Raw genomic sequence first — 18,257 nt, forward strand, 5'->3', positions numbered from 1 at the left:
GTAGTCCTGTGGAACGGCTTGCCATGCCATTTCCACCTGGCGCCTCAGTTGGACCAGCGTTCGTGCTGGACGTGCAGACCGCGTGAGACGACGCTTCATCCAGTCCCAAACATGCTCAATGGGGGACAGATCCGGAGATCTTGCTGGCCAGGGTAGTTGACTTACACCTTCTAGAGCACGTTGGGTGGCACGGGATACATGCGGACGTGCATTGTCCTGTTGGAACAGCAAGTTCCCTTGCCGGTCTAGGAATGGTAGAACGATGGGTTCGATGACGGTTTGGATGTACCGTGCACTATTCAGTGTCCCCTCGACGATCACCAGTGGTGTACGGCCAGTGTAGGAGATCGCTCCCCACACCATGATGCCGTGTGTTGGCCCTGTGTGCCTCGGTCGTATGCAGTCCTGATTGTGGCGCTCACCTGCACGGCGCCAAACACGCATACGACCATCATTGGCACCAAGGCAGAAGCGACTCTCATCGCTGAAGACGACACGTCTCCATTCGTCCCTCCATTCACGCCTGTCGCGACACCACTGGAGGCGGGCTGCACGATGTTGGGGCGTGAGCGGAAGACGGCCTAACGGTGTGCGGGACCGTAGCCCAGCTTCATGGAGACGGTTGCGAATGGTCCTCGCCGATACCCCAGGAGCAACAGTGTCCCTAATTTGCTGGGAAGTGGCGGTGCGGTCCCCTACGGCACTGCGTAGGATCTTACGGTCTTGGCGTGCATCCGTGCGTCGCTGCGGTCCGGTCCCAGGTCGACGGGCACGTGCACCTTCCGCCGACCACTGGCGACAACATCGATGTACTGTGGAGACCTCACGCCCCACGTGGTGAGCAATTCGGCGGTACGTCCACCCGGCCTCCCGCATGCCCACTATACGCCCTCGCTCAAAGTCCGTCAACTGCACATAAGGTTCACGTCCACGCTGTCGCGGCATGCTACCAGTGTTAAAGACTGCGATGGAGCTCCGTATGCCACGGCAAACTGGCTGACACTGACGGCGGCGGTGCACAAATGCTGCGCAGCTAGAGCCATTCGACGGCCAACACCGCGGTTCCTGGTGTGTCCGCTGTGCCGTGCGTGTGATCATTGCTTGTACAGCCCTCTCGCAGTGTCCGGAGCAAGTATGGTGGGTCTGACACACCGGTGTCAATGTGTTCTTTTTTCCATTTCCAGGAGTGTATATCTATATACACCCAGTCCTCGTAAACGATTCGGCCATCCTTGTTGGTCCACATACACACTATGTACCTGAAAGAAGAAGATAAAACAAGATTATTGATTATCATAGTTCCTAATCGAGTAACTTGTAGGTTCCTGATATTCTTTGAATACATCCTTTTTGCTCCGCCGACCAGAATTTCTAGTTTGAGGAGTTGTAGCCCATATTTCATTCCTATTGCGAGAAAACAGTAAGTCACATTCTGTAGAATTTACGACACATTGTTCTTCTCAATCTTCGTAAAGGGACTCTTGATGTTCATCATCTTGGTGTAGTTCTGAGTTTTCAGTGGCTCCTACCTTAGTATCATGATCACTGGAAGATTCAATGTTATGAAATAACGCTATAAAATAAATATGTGCTCATCACAAGGAGGACTGTAGAACATAGAAGGAATAATAGCGTAAGTGAACAATGGCAAATGACGTAACAGACACTTCGCAGGCAGACATCTAGTTGTTAAAAAATTGCTTCTAACCTCAAGACCCTGCGAGACCCGTGCGAGAGGAAACGTGCTCCAGTACTTTAGCACCAAGAAATAGTTTATTTTTATAATTTTTATCAAAATTATGACTAACTTGACGAATTAGGAAAAATCATAAAATTTCATAAAAATAAAATGTATGGTTACTAATTGAGAAGACGTTAAACATCACGGATGGTCCTCTGACACCAGAAGGTCGATAAAGGGGTAACATGGATTGACCGAGTTTTGTTTGCTGCTGTGTTAAATTGATTTTTTTTTTGGGAGGGGTCAGTTTATAATTAGAGTGTTATCTTTTCATCACACTTTGTGATGGAACCCAAGGCCGAGGTGCCGACCGAGTAGGATTAGCAGTTCATTGGAGGCTCACCCAGGAGTTCACTGAAGGCTCACCCAGGCTGCGACACAGCCGGCGACCGCACCACACTGTGGATACTGGCGACATTCGTCGGCTTTGATGTTTTCAGATTTGTGGAATGCTAGATGCGGGCATGCCATAGGGCACTGGCGATCGCCTTGCGCTGCGCTACGGAACGTATTGTCAGGCTAGGGCATGCGACAGACTGGCGCCTGCTTAAACTGCAGCGATGGGGATAAGAACATTGTCTGCCGCAGGAAGGAAATCCTTGCGTGTTTCTCTGACACCAGGAAAATGTGGGAGCCAAAAGGCCCACCACAATATTTTAGATGCGGAATGGTCTCTCCGCACGTGGGTTGACATTGTGACAAAACAGGAAAACCGCCGTTGACGTCAGAACTCGTCGGGCTGATGTGCATAGTTTTCGACGACAAACTTTTCCATTTTGAGAAAACTTAACGCCATATCTAGAACGGAGTTTCGGAATTTTGTTATAATATAGTCCACTGGCGCGAATTTAGCGAGCCGCTTATCGATTGGAGACGACAAATTTTGGTGACGCTTCGCGTAGAGCGATGATGTTGAGCAGGGAAGGAAGAGGAGATTTTTCTAGGGTATGCAGCGAAGATCAGCCCCAGGGGACTTTCTTGGTTTTTTGGCTGGTGCCAGCGGTGATTCTACATTTAACGTGGTGCAAGGGTGCATTGGGTGCGGTCTTAAGAGATGCACACCTTCGAATAGACTCAACAGCACTCTTCGCAAAGTACATTCGTAAGCATATATGCCGCCGCTGTATGTTAGTAACCTTTCCTTGAGGAGTTTACATTGCAGTGAGTCCATCTGACCCGGTGCAGCTGTGTGTCGTATTGGACGTCCAGTTAGATGTGCAAAATCTTAGGCAATTCCAATATTTAGTTAAAAAAATGGCTCTGAGCACTATGGTACTTAACATCTGAGGTCATCAGTCGCCTAGAACTTAGAACTACTTAAACCTAACTAACCTAAGGACATCACACACATCCATGCTCGAGGCAGGATTCGAACCTGCGACCGTAGCAGTCGCGCGGTTCCGGACTGCGCTCCTAGAACCGCTAGACCACCGCGGCCGGCAGTATTTAGTCAGGTGGTGTTTGTGGCCCTTTTTTTTTGGAAGACGCTGTATTAAAATGGCCTCCCTTCCCCTTTCCAACCGTCAATATGACTATTTTGAGTTTGATTTTCATCTTGACCTACGTTCTATTCCCGTGTAATCATATGTCTTATACTGTAAGAAACTAAGTTTGAGGAAAAATTATATGTCTTTTCAGTAAGTTTTTCTCCCTGATAATTCATGAATTCATGAATTTTGCTTATGGGTTGACAGTATGTCTGGAGGGCAGGATTCTCCTACTGGAATTAAGGGTATTTTGGGGGCCACTGGTTGTTAACTTTGTTTAGCCCGTTGCACGAATGATATCAGTCGTGAGCCTTAAGAATGATTCTGACGTGGGCTGGAGATTGTGGGTCAGGTATCACATTAATTTAAATTGTTCTTTACTTATTAACAGAATCTTCCGTCGGTTCTTGGTAGAACAACATTATAATAATAAATGAAAAGCACCAGTTTGCTTTTGTTCTACAGTATTATTTTTATTGCTAACCAGTTTTCGGCTTACAAGGCCATCTTCAGGCATTTACTGAGTATTATCACCAAATAAGTTAAATGTTAGCAGACAACATTGGAAGAGAAGTTACACATCTAGAGTGAAGTAGAAACATACAGTGAGTAACATCTTTGCAATGAAATAGTAAAAACTGAACATTACATAAATAACAATGGAGTTGACAGGAAAACCTTTAGCACAAAATAAGAATAGCATGCCTACATAACAGTTTCTATTGATAAACAAAACTATTGAAATAAGATAAAATTAGTACTAAGCAAGGCTGCATCAAGAGGTATGAAACATGGAGAGTGATACACAACCAATTAAAAAAAGAAGAGACAGTTGTCAATGTAAATACAGAATACATGAGGAACTTAAGCCATATCAATACGATAAACAGAAATTCATAAATGCAGGAAAATTGAGGTGTTTGAGGGAACCTACAGTTTGAGAGTGTGGTGGTACTGCATTTTAACATTAACATTATAATCAAAGCAGTGGCTGTATGCCAGTTTACATTAAATAAATCGGCAAAGTAAAATATGAACAGTATTTGATGAGACATCTACAAGGGGAGTTAAACATGGACAGTAATACAAGTACAAGTTAAAAGCAAACCCTTAACTATTGAAACTACAGCATATGTAGAATACAAAGACAACTGCAACAAATAAAACAACTTAATGACTACAGGAAAATGGGAATATGTAGGAAGAGAGAGTGTGGGAAGTAATGAACAACAAAGATGATTATATGAAGTTTAGGAGAGGGGAAGTGTTGAGTTGTGTCTGGTCATTTAGGATGAGATCTGGACTGTGAGCAAGATGTTTGTTAATTTCCAGGGCTTCCAGCAGGTTGAGTTCATGGCCTTTGTTTGCTAAGTGAAGTACATGGGACACTGGCTGGTAGTTGTGACCCTCACTCAGTACATGCTCAGCAAATGCAGAGTCTGAATTCTGCAACCTCCAGCTGCGTTCATGTTCAGCCAGCCTAGTTGATATGTCTCTGCCTGACTGACCAATGTAAAATTAGTCACAATCAGAACAGGTGATTTTGTATACCCCACTGTTGGCTAATAACTGGATCTTATCTTTGCTATTAAAAACACACTGGGCTGTAGTGTTCCTGACAAAGTAGGAAACCCTATACTTGCAGGATTTCAGTGCTTTGCCTGTAGTCTGTGATACCTGACCTAGAAATGGTAGAGTACACCATTTCTTGCAGACAGTGGATGGGGAAGCAGGTGGGGCATAGAGGAGGGGTATAATTTTCCGTTTTTGTTTCCTGTGCAAGATGTGGTCAATAAGAACTGGATTGTAGCCATTGGCTGAGGCAATAAATTTTATTTTATCTAACTCTGCTTTAAAGTCATCTCTGGACATGGGGATGGAAATGAGACGGTGTACCATTGAGTGGAAAGCTGCATGTTTGTGAGCTATGGGGTGTTGTGAGCAAGAAGGTATTACTGTGTCTGTAGTTGTTGTTTTTCTGTAAATTTTGAAACAATGTGTGTGTGTGTACTGATGTCAATGGTGAGCTCTAAGAAGTTTATGGATTTGTTGCCAGTTTCCATTGTGAACTGGATATTTATATGTTGACCGTTTAGGTTTTTCAAGAATGTGTTGAGTTGTAGTACCAGTCCACATACACAGGACATCATCTACATATCTAAACCAGTATTTGATGTTTGCACTCAAAGGTTCTGTTTCTAGAAAATTTTGTTCAAAATGGTCCATAAATATCTCAGCCAACAGTGGACTAAGAGGGGAACCCATAGCTAAGCCGTCTAATTGTTTATAAAGAGTGCCTTGGAACTGGAAATAGTTCTGTGCAAGGCAGGTCTGTGTGGCCAGTCTCAAGTCTTCTTTGGTGATAATACTCAGTAAATGCCTGAAGATGGCCTTGTAAGCCGAAAACCGGTTAGCAATAAAAATAATACTGTAGAACAAAAGCAAACTGGTGCTTTTCATTTATTTTTGTTCTTTACTTCTTACGATATGCCAACCACGGTGAGTATTTCATATAAATTGACGACATCTGCCAAGATTTTTCCGGTATGATAATTCTTTTATGCTTTCATATAAACAGAGTTTGCTCTTTAGTGTTTTATGTCAGCAAGATAGTACAAAATTGTTCAAATGGCTCTGAGAACTGTGGGACTTAACTTCTGAGGTCATCAGTGCCCTAGAACTTAGAACTACTTAAACCTAACTAACCTAAGGACATCACACACACCCATGCCCCAGGCAGGATTCGAACTTGCGACCGTAGCGGTCGCGCGGTGCCAGACTGTAGCAACTAGAACCGGTCAGCCACCCTGCCCGACAGCAAAATAGTAGTGAAAAAATCAGACTTCCGGTAATCTTAAGCTGGTGGCGCAGTATGTACTGATATATGTATTCTCTTTTCTGGTGTTTATTTCAACGTATGTTTGCGTCCTGTGATTTCTATACCACAGGTGTTATTCGAATGTTGGAACTGCTAACGGCGTTGCGAATATTTTGAGGCTTATTTCTTTGATTTCTAAGTGTGTTTTGTTACTGAAATTATTTGGAGGAATTGTTCGCTGTAGGTACCGTCTTGTTTAGAGACGCTTCTTTGACTTCTGGATGATAACTAGAAGTATGGCGAGAGCCGTTAAGGCAAAGTGTGAAATAGTGGGCTCTATTAACATGGAGAAGAATCAGAGTATACATCAGGAAGAATCTGGAGATGGAACTATTATTGTCCCAGCGGAACAAATTTAAATGAAACTAATAGAAATAGTTCAGCATTACATTTAGAGGACACAAGCAGACAGTGAAGTGAATGAGAGTGGAATTATGGAAGTCTCGTTTCAAATGGCTCTGAGCACTATGGGACTTAACATCTGAGGTCATCAGTCCCCTAGAACTTAGAACTACTTAAACCTAACTAACTTAAGGACATCGCACGCATCCATGCCCAAGGCAGGTTTCGAACCTGCGACCTTAGTGGTCGTGCGGTTCCAGACTGAAACGCCTAGAAGCGCTTGGCCATACCGGTCGCCAGTCTCGTGTCATGCTGATGCAGTAATTCACATTAGAAACCCATCTGTGGCTGACAACAACAGGACAACTGAGCGCAAATGCAGAATGTAGAAATATGATAAAAAGCCTCCTCAAGTATTTGAGGCAACCTGTAAAGAACAGGCGCGAAGAAACTAAAATACAGAAAGACCATTACTTGGAAACAAATTGTTACGAAGGATTTTGAGGAAATGGAAAGGATGTGGAAGGCGGAAGCAGAAAAAAGAAAACGAGTGGCCACAGAATTCAAACGAAAGCTATCGTAAGGTATCGGCGATGTGTTACACGAGAGGTAGCTATGAAGAAGAAGCTAGCAGGCGAAGCAAAGGATGTCCCAACGGAAGCAAATAAGAATGCTTGTGTTGCTAGAAAGGAGACAGTTGGTTGCCAAGAAGTATGCTAGGACAGCCAACGTGTCGACCATCATACCTAAGAAGTTCTTACCACAATGCAGGAAGAGGGGCGCGGAGATAATACGGGAGATTCAAGAACAGACTGCACAACACTCAAAGGAAAGTAAGACATGGAAGAAAAGCAGACAAATTTGTCACAAGTGGAGCAATATCGTGAACAACAAGATGAGATTATAAAGCAAGATAAGGACACACAAGGGGTGAAAATCGGGAGGGGGGGAGGTTCAGTGTGATAAAAGACAGAAGGAGGGTGAGGAGCATCAGGAACGAACCGAACAAAAATGAGCAATGCTGGGTACTGCTGAACTGGCAAATGTCATTAAATCCCCACAACAAATATCTACTTACCTTTGTCAGCCACAGGCCTATGCAACGCAAGCCATGGGCCATGTCAGTGGACCAATTAGACCATTCGATACCTTTATCTGTGATTAGAGCAGTGTAAAGTTGCGACAAAGTTCCACAGAATATCGAGCTCATTAGCGTCGCAGGGGCAGGAGTGAGTGCACATGCAACTGAAGACTTTGGTTTCGACCATAAACATTTTATATCTGCGCAAAGTTTTCACAACTAATGGGATGGAGGGAAAACCCTTCACTCCAAGTTTTGGGTAGCCTAACGTGATAGATCCTTGAATCCTGCTTCGCCATTAGGCTACAACCTGGAATTTATTTGTGGCCAAGTGGAGTTGCCTCTGGTGGTGACAATAGAAAATGTAGCTTTCACCTGTGAATTAAGTAAGGAATTCACAGAGATATTTTTTGGAATGGTCGAAATAGCTGAAGGACAACATCAGATAGGAAATAACAATGTACAGGGACCTGGAGTCAATGGTTAAAAAAAATCCAGTCTCTGGGTTCACCATGGAACTCGACATTAAATAATTCTGTCACATGGAACTGTTCATCTGGTACCAGCGAAGTCTAGCAAGTAGATGTGACAGTAACATATAGGCATCTAAAAGTGATTGCTGAGAGCCAGAATACGCCTACCAATCCCAAGTCGTAATTAAGAAAAGACGCAACATGGAAAGTAATATTGGGGGTCAAATAGTCCATCAGGTCAACAGAGTAACGTCTGATCACCACCGGAAAGCAGAGCTAAGGGGAACCATTTTGACGGTTGGCATGATGACAACAACCAACGTAATGATAGGTCTAGTATGAGCACAGCAGAAGCAACACACCACTAGAGACTGTTGAGGATAGGCCTCTGTATCTTCTGGACGAGTATCAAAATGACAACACATATTACTGCTGACTAGATACTGGACTGGGTTTGGCTCAGAATTTACCTGCACGAATCATCAGATTGAGCCAGGTTCATCTGCTATTGTACAAGGATATGGGAAAATTATTGTTAGAGAAAAAAGAGGAGATCATGCACAAAGATGAGCATCCACTAATTGAAGTTAGGGTTGAGGACCTATTGATTAAATACACTGTGGACAGGGGAAGCTGTGGTCCCATCACATTGCCATTTGAAAGATGATCTCATAACCAATCTTGGCCAAGCCTGCCTCTCATGAAAATGAAGATAAAGAGAGCTTTAATGGGTAAACACAGTAATGTCACTTAGAAATCGTGATTAGAATTTATATACCAAGGACACACACAAGAAGTCCATTTTCTGGAGGTGTCGGTTTTAGCAATTTATTTACTAATTGTGATGGATTTTCTTCGTGAACAGGAAGCCTTAATACAGCAGAAGAGGCGAAATCGTTTAATGGAATGGCCCCTTAATTCTTATTCGGTTTGAGGAATGGGCAATCAATGCACAAATTACAGTGAATTGTTAGAAACTTAGTTTTCGTGACAGAAAATAAGAAAAAGAATAGAGTAAGACACTATAACATCGGGAGATCCAGGTAGCAGACATAGAATTGTTGAGACGAGAAGTAAATGTTACAATAAAGCAGAAGATACAGACTATGCCAAACATTAGGGAGAACGAGAGGGAAGAGCTATGTGTTATTTTATTAGAGAACGCCAAAGTATTCACACAGAAGCCTTGCATAATAAAAGGTTCAGTCCTGCTTTTGAGAGAAGGAGCACCAAAGGTTTTTCGTGTCCCAGTTGCACACAGATAGCAGTTCTTATTATAAATTGGGAGAATTTTGGAAGTTAGGGTCACAGGTTCGGCAAGGTCAACATACATCCCTCTATGTGTTGTAGAAAAGAAGCGTGGCTTCATTCGACTGGTGTTAAGCTTGTAAGAGGTCCGAGCAGATGTAATTTCGATGTATTGCTCATGCGCTGCCTGCAGTAGGCAAGGTATAAGAGAATCTCTGACCAGAGAGCAGTGTTGACTGCAGTAGGAACTGTGTAGCTGTAACAGTAAGTTGTTGCTAGTGTGGAGTCTGCTATGGTCTGGTACGGTGTATCGTGTTGGCTGGCCGGTCGCGGTGCAGCGATGCCGGAGCCTGAGTATTATTGTATAACGTAAAAAGCAGCCTCGCGCATATGTAGTAATGTTAACTCAAGTCGCATGTAAATGTTTTAAAACTCTCGTAATAATAATCTTCCTCATAAAAAGTAACTTTTAACAACCATTCATTTCAATTTAAAGAATTTACTAATTTCTCCCATCCATGATCATCCCGATTATTGCAATAGAAAAATCAGTTGCTCCCTTTCATAAATGACAGATAGGTCGGCCAGCATTGCACAGAGCTGTGCCGGAAAAATTTATTGTAAGAGCAGATATATCCGGCGACTTTATTGAGGTAAGAATTTTGCCTTTTTTAATTCAGATTGATCTTTCAGGGCCATGACGCAGCACTGCTGTCGTCCAAAATTTACCAGGTTCAATTCACAGTGAATTATTGAAAAGTCATAAATGAGCGACAATTTAATTGAGAGGTTAGTTACATTGTTTTATTACCAGGTTACTGAATTAATTTTTTTTTTGGTTGGGAAAGCAATTTCTGTTTTGAGCTTACATTAAATGAGAAAAGAATTTTGCGCACGTTAAATGGGAAAGAAATTTTGTTCTGAGGTTACACTAAAATTAGAATCTTATCCATATTATGTATTTTTATTTTGTGAGGAGGTTACAAGCTCCTAGCAAATCATTACGGTTATAGATCCAGAAACTGAGAGGTCCGAGAAATTAGAGGATTTACTGCAGAATATCCGTAGAGTGTAGGTTTTCTCGGCGATAGGCGTATGCACCAATGGTGGACAGATAGAACTTCATTCTGAGAGAAGGCGACACATCACCTATCTACCATTCACACCTTGTTAACAGTTTAAGAGTTGGCCATTGACATTAAACGTGTTTTCATCTGCATTCATTAACGGGTTAGATGGTATTGTGGGTGAACAATGAAGGGAACTGTCACCAACTGTGTGGATGATCTATTAATAGCCAAAAGGAATTGGGAGGAAACCACTGATTCTAGACGGATGTTTTGTGAACTTTCTGAAAGCATGGTGTAACAGAAAATACAGAGATGTTTTGGCTCACAGTTTCTTAAGCACGTAAAAGATATAGAGCAAAAATTCATCTACTACTATAAGTGTCTCATTTGCTAATCTAATTCCCTCAGTATTACCTGATTTAATTCGAATATATTCCATTATACTCCTTTTGTTCTTGTTGATGTTCATCTTATATCTTCCTTTCAAGACACTATCCACTCCGTACAACTGCTCTTCTAGGTCCTTTGCGGTCTCTGACAGAATTGCAAAGTAATCGGCAAACCTGAATGTTTTTATTTCTTCTCCATGGATTTTAAAACTTCTGGAATAGGCTACAACCCTGTCTCACTCCCTTCCAAACCACTGCTCCCCTTTCATGCCCCTCCACTTTTATAACTGCCATCTTGTTTCTCTACAAATTGTAAATAGCCTTTCACTCCCTGTATTTTACCCCTGACACCTTCAGAAATTGAAAGAGATTATTCCAGTCAACATTGTCAAAAGCTTTCCCTTAGTCTACAAATGCTAGAAACGTAGGTTTGCCTTTCCTTAATCTGTCTTCTAAGATAAGTCGTAGGGTCAGTATTGCCTCACGTGTGCAAACATTTCTACGGAATTCAAACTTATCTTCCCCGAGGTCGACTTCTACCAGTTTTTCCGTTAGTCCGTAAGGAATTCGAGTTAGTATTTTGCATCCGTGACTTATTAAACTGATAGTTCGGTAATTTTCACATCTGTCAACACCAGATTTCTTTGAGATTGGAATTATGATATTCTTCTTGAAGTCTGATGGTATTTCGCCTGTCTCATACATCTTGCTCACCAGATGGTAGAGTTTTTGAGGGCTGGCTCTCCCAAGGCTGTCAGTAGTACGAATGGAATGTTGTCTACTCCCGGGGCCTTGTTTCAACTTAGGTCTTTCAGTTCTCTGTCAAACTCTTCACGCGGTATCGTATCTCCAATTTCATCTGCATCTACATCCTCTTCCATTTCCATAACATTGTCCTCAAGCACATCGCTCTTGTATAGACCTTCTATATACTCCTTCCGCCTTTCTGCTTTCCCTTCTTTGCTTAGAACTGGGTTTCCATTTGAGCTCTTGATATTCATACAAGTGGTTCTCTTATCTCCAAAGGTCTCTTTAATTTTGCTGTAGGCAGTATCTCTCTTACTCCCTAGTGAGATATGACTGTACATCCATACATTTGTCCTCTAGCCATCCCCGATTAGCCATTTTGCACTTCCTGTTGATCTAATTTTTGAGACGATTTTATTCCTTTTTTGCCTATTTCATTTACTGTATTTTTGTATTTTCTCCTTTCATTAATTAAATTCCATATCTCTTCTGTTACCCAAGGACTTCTGCTAGACCTCGTCTTTATGCCTATTTGTTACCTTTACTATTTTGTCTCTCAGAGCTACCCATTGCTCTTCTACTGTATTTATTTCCGCCGTTCTTGTCAATTGTTCCCTAATGGTCTCTCTGAAACTCTTTACAACCTCTGGTTCTTTCAGTTTATCCAGATCCCGTCTCCTCAGCTTCCCACCTTTTAGCAGTTTATTCACCTGAGTGAGCCGTGGCGGGACCGGAGCCAGTAGTATCTCTGACATGAGTACGATCGATTTCCTAGAACAGAGGTTTGTCTTGGGGCTTGGACCGGCTCGGGATATAAGCGTGTGCCTACCGCGAATAAGGGGAACAACGCCTTAAGAACGGAAGGGGGCGGTGCGCGAGTCGGCTATTGGCTGGCGGGCAGAAGCGAAGACGGCATGCCTGAGGCCGGGCGGTGGTTATCAAGTGGTTATATTGGAGGCGGCGGGAGTTCACCGGCGCTGTGTATTCTCCGTCAGCCTCATGAGCTGTGAATGTTCCCACTTCCTTGGAGGGACAAGCTGTTAAGGTCTTGCGAAGTGATGGTCTGACATATTCGCAAAATTACCAAGAGCGCTTGGTTAACTGTGATTGTGATCGCTCTTGGTATAGTAAGACGTTGACGGACGCGTGATGTTATGTGTGTTCGATTTCATTTTGATGCCTCTTACTAAGCGTGTGCTCTGCTTCCGTATAATATTGATGTATTTCCCGAATATTAGTTCATTAGCTATTATTAGCAAGTGTTTAATTTGCTTAGGATATCGGTTAATCCATGTCAATATGTCCACTGTCGGCAATCCGAGTTTTATTTCTAAAGGTTCCCATGTTGAGCTTTGCTGGCATGCTTAAGCTGACCAATATGTGTGTCATTAAGTTCTCGTGAGCCAGTTCATTTCCCACTCTTAGCGTTTGTTTATCAGGTACTGTTTCACTTAAAGAAAAGACTTGCGAGTGTTACTAGTTGCTGTGTAGCCTTCATTTCATAGTGTTGATTTACTGGTCAATCTTGAATGTTAAAGTTAAGAAAATGTGTTTTTTCTTTTTATTGGTCTCCTGTTGTCGGGTGTGGTCTGTGTTCCAGTGAGTTGAGAGGCAGCGGGCAACCGAAGCGCAGAGCTCCCCTTCAGATTACAAATTTGGCTTACGAGCGGTGGACTTCGCCTGAACTCTTATGTTCCTCTTCGGTAGCATTTTCTGGCTTCACATTTCGGTGGCTACTCGATGTAGGGTTGTAAACAGAGCCACGTCGTAATTCGAAGTTAAGTATTACCTGCTTCAGTCGGATCCACCTTTCGTGGTAAAACTTCGGCCTGAAAAGTTTAGGCCTTACACCTGTTGTTACACATTTATGATTGTACGAAGTACTAAAACCCCATCTTACAGGCCTATGGGCATTTGAACAATTCCGTGATCCGCTCTGCAAGGTTCTCTAGTCAAGTAATTTGCAAGATGGCCCAAGTTACGTTTTAGTAAATACGTTCTAAGTATTCATGTTGGAATTGAGCCTGTGTATCCACTGTTATTTTATATGTAATGTTAAAGTATTGGAATTGAAAGGGTCTGAAATAATGGGTTGTTTTGTTGAAGTTATGGTTAAATTCAGCCTTGTTGGCGTTGCTCGATGTTTATGGGAGATCGTTGGCTAATGATTTATTAACTTGCATATGATTTTATGTAATGAGTGTTTCGTAAATAAATTTGCCTGAGTGGCATCTGTCAACTTTTATATGAGATTCCTTTTGGTAGTTAATAAACACATTGGAATTGAAATGTTCACTTTATTGGGTCAGCCCTTCCACTCCCTTTAGATTTAAAGATTAATTGAAGCAAATGTTAAGTAAAAACGTTCCAATGAGATGCGGCGAGACTGTTTCCCGATCTCCCATTACTCTGGTTCATTTCGCCAGGTTCCGGTCCCTCAAATATACGTTCTTGGTGTCACTCCCTGTCACAAAAGTATCCGTTCCCATTACTCCTGTGAAATTTATCATTGGATGTGTGCCTGTTACTCTTTCCCTTGTCAAAACTGCTGTTTGCGTTTCGTTGATAGCGTCCAGGATGTCTTTCATAGAAACTACTCGGACTGTAGTTAAGATTTTCACTCTGAAAACTATTTGTCTGCTTACTTGACGGTTTAAATTTCAACTCCCGTTCTAAATTTTGTACAAAGTCCCAAAATTCGTCTATTGAGTTCCTAGGATTGTCCACTAGATCCCATTGCAAATTTTCCGGTAACCGCCTTTTCAACATGGTAATTTCGGTAAACACTCCGTATGGACGTTTCACATGCATTAACCTCTCAAGTTCATGTTTACAAAATTCTCGCATCGATCCGTTCCCGTATTTAAATGTTGGCCCATTCAGGAATTCATTTTGGAGCCACCTCGTCGGACATTCCCCTTATAAAACCATCCATACATGCTGCCGGAAAATGTTCTGGGTGATACTTCCTGTCGTCTCCAAATCATTTGACCGATTCTGAGTTCATCCACGGATCACTGACCACTGTAGAGGTTTCATGTGCATCTAAAGAATCAATTCGCTTTTTATTTCATTGATTTGCCTTTAACTTCACTATTTTAAATTTTAATGCCAGATTCTACTCGTTCGTTTACCTACTTGCTAATAGCCTCTGTCTTCACAGCTATTAGAGCATCTTGCCTTCTCATAAAATTTCTTACGTGGCCTAATTCTATCGGTTCCTTGATTCCACTAGCCATTTTACCTACTTCGTCTTTAACAGCCGAAGCAAGTGCTCTACCAACTGAGATACCCGAGCAGGACTCACGACCCGTCCTCACAGCTTCAGTTCTGCCAGTACCTCGTATCCTACCTTCCAAACTTCACAAAAGCTCTTCTGCGAACGTTGCAGAACTAGCACTCCTGGAAGAACTGATATTGCGGAAACATGGTTTAGCCACAGCCTGGGGGATGTTTCCAGAATGAGATTTTCACTCTGCGGCGGATTGTGCGCTGACATGAAACTTCCTGGCAGATTACAACTGAGTGCTGGACCGAGACTCGAATTCTGGACCTTTGTCTTTCGCGGGCAAGTGCTCTACCTAGAAAGGCAAAAGACGCAGCAGAAGAGCTCCTCTGAAGATGTCCAGCGCAGTCCTGGACGAAGTGTCAATAACGGAAGAGTTTCTTGGACGACGACCTCGCATCCCGAAAATGCGAATAGATGAGATGTTACTTTCCTTATTATACTGACTGCTTAATGTAGGTGATCAAATGATAGTACCAAGTGACCGAGTGCAAGACTGTTATGTTTTACATGCTGAACAGAGACTGTCTAAACACAACTGGTATGTGAAGGAACCAGTATTTCAGATGGAAGATGTAGTAATGGTCAAAACTTCCCCAATCCAATAGTTCAAAACATAGTGAAGAAGTAAAGATATATTGTCATCCATAACAGGGTCCAGTAAAAATCAGCAAAATGCCATATGCCAAAGCCATTCTTTCAAAATAACCAGTCTCTGGATATATTAAATGCTAATACAGTGTGGAACGAGCGTAGCCATGTTTTGAAAAAAAGAACTGCAAACGAGATGAAGGTGATAGCAGTAAGAAGATCTTGTTTATACTTTTGTAAGCACTGTACCAATTAGAGGTTTGCACCTTTTATATTTTTATAAGCCTTTAGCTGACTAATAGATATGTTTCCTTGCAACCCAGCAGGTCAATAGGCTCATTGACTGGTAGAGTAGTAAATTATGGGAGTATGTCATGGGGGTAAGGCATTGAAATGTGATGGTAACATCGATAAGGATGTGGGTAGGTTGGCTGGTAGAGGAAAGGGATCAAGGTGTGAGATCATCAGTCACTTCATCCTATTTGTAACGAAACACTAATAAATCTCCAAAACAGTACACCAAAGGGGCGGACTGCTGTGGCCGAGTGGTCCTAGGCTCTTCAGTCTGGAACCGCGCGTCTGCTACGATCGCAGGTTCGAATCCTGCCTTGGGGATGGATGTGTGTGATGTGCTTAGGTTAGTTAGGTTTAAGTAGTTCTAAGTTCTAGGGGACTGATGACCTCAGATGTTAAGTCCCATAGTGCTCAGAGCCATTTGAACCATACAAAAGGCAAATCCTGGGGAGCCCGATTTTAAGCAAGAGCCAATAAGACAAAGTCAAAGAAAAGTAGGTGGGTTGTGAGAAGGGGTAAGGTGGATCAGTCACTCTGCTCTGAATGCAGTTTGAAGTCCCCAGAGGACGGTATGTCGTGGGAGATGCTCTGTCTGTATCCCGCCAACAACACCCCACCGTCTATTAACCTCAAGGAGACGAGCAACAGACACAAAATGATACATGAAAGACAAAACATTAAATCGACGAACATAAAAGAACAAATATAATAAAAAGGAAGGGTGTCAAGGTGGAAAGGCATGAAGGTGGAACAGACACCACAGTGACCAACCTTCCATGCACGGTCCGCGCTTCTGAAAGATTTGGAAAAGTGGTGGCTGTCAAGCATGAGAATGGGAACCATGTGTTTATTAATGAAAAGGTGTAGAGAACTCCAGTAATGAAATGGGAAACCAGCATCCTAATCGTGTAACAGGTCCAAGCGGGGTCTACGCCAGAAAGCCATCTGACGGAAAGGTTTGGGGGGAAATGGTTAGTGGAAGAACAGGTTTGCAGCACGGAAAGGAACTTAGTGCTGCTAAGCGCTGGGCCAGTCCAGACCGTCGAGCAAGGGCCGCCATGGCTCCCTTGGGCTAGTGTGGGCTACCTGGACAGCAATATGTTGCCTGGAGTCCACATTCTCCAGTCCCAATGGGCAAATATCTCTTAGCATCATAAGGAGGCATCAGCTCAGGCACTAACAGTGTGATACCTTCGTTGTGAGAAAGCTACTGCTGTGCAGGGACTTGACAACCAAATCCCCCTTCCCCCACCGACAATCGGCTCGCTGCTGTGATGGGTTTTGGCGCACTACCTTGTTGGGGAGGAAGGGTGTCAAGGTGGAAAGGCATGAAGGTGGAACAGACACCACAGTGACCAACCTTCCATGCACGGTCCGCGCTTCTGAAAGATTTGGAAAAGTGGTGGCTGTCAAGCATGAGAATGGGAACCATGTGTTTATTAATGAAAAGGTGTAGAGAACTCCAGTAATGAAATGGGAAACCAGCATCCTAATCGTGTAACAGGTCCAAGCGAGGTCTACGCCAGAAAGCCATCTGACGGAAAGGTTTGGGGGGAAATGGTTAGTGGAAGAACAGGTTTGCAGCACGGAAAGGAACTTAGTGCTGCAAAGGCCAGGGGCCAGTGGAAGCAAAGCACGTGCTCATAAAAGAGCTGTGAGCTCTCTTGGTGTTGGTAAGAGGAGTAAAATAAGAATAACATAGTGTCGAGATTTACACATTATTAAATGTATTTGACAATCCTTAACTTTTCATGTAGACCTGGTCTTGAGGAGAGAGTCTAATAATAATTAAAATTAAGAACAATTCTATGCATGATCTTTAATTTGAAATGAAGTTAATTCATTCTTCAGTGTTATGTTGCCAAATTATAGTTAATTCCTATGTGGAAGAGAGTGAATACATATTAAGAATACATTGTATAAGCAATGAGATAACAATGAGGCTTGTCTGAGAAATAAGTATTGTTTCGTACTACCGTCGCTGAAGTACTAGTGTCGCATTTCTGCACATTCGCATGCGTCTCTCCCCATTTTCTTTGCACTGATGTCATTACATCAAAATGATGTTGTACTGACATTTTTTGGTGATCGTTCAAAACATTTAAGACAGTTTCTGAACCAACGACTGTGATGTGTTTTCTGTAACGTGGCTTTTGAATGCAAATAAGGTTGAGCCAGCTGCGATTCATCATCCACTTGTAGGGATATACGGTGAAAATGTAATGAATGATGGAACGATGTGACATGCTGGACGAACCAATGCCCATGACGAAATACGGAGTTGACAGCCTTCTGTTGTCAATGATGTTTTGTTTGGGAAAGTGAATGATAAATTCGGGAAAACAGGCAGTTCCAAAATCAGAATGCTTTGTGATGCGTTTCCAGGTATTTCAAAAACTGTTATGCATGAGATGGTCGCAAACGACTTAAATGTTTGCAAAGTGTGTTGTTGTTGGGTTCCAAAATGCTTATGGATATCCGCAAAACGAAGTTACTTGGCAGTGCTTTGACAGTTTCCAGAGATTAGTGACATGAATTCTTAAACGAAATTGTGCCGATTGTGAAATATGGGTTTTTCATGTCACTCAAGATCTAAAACACAGTCTTTGGGTAAAGGAACTCACGATCCC

Source organism: Schistocerca cancellata, chromosome 3, assembly GCF_023864275.1.
Source record: "Schistocerca cancellata isolate TAMUIC-IGC-003103 chromosome 3, iqSchCanc2.1, whole genome shotgun sequence".
Classification (NCBI taxonomy): Eukaryota; Metazoa; Arthropoda; class Insecta; order Orthoptera; family Acrididae; genus Schistocerca; species Schistocerca cancellata.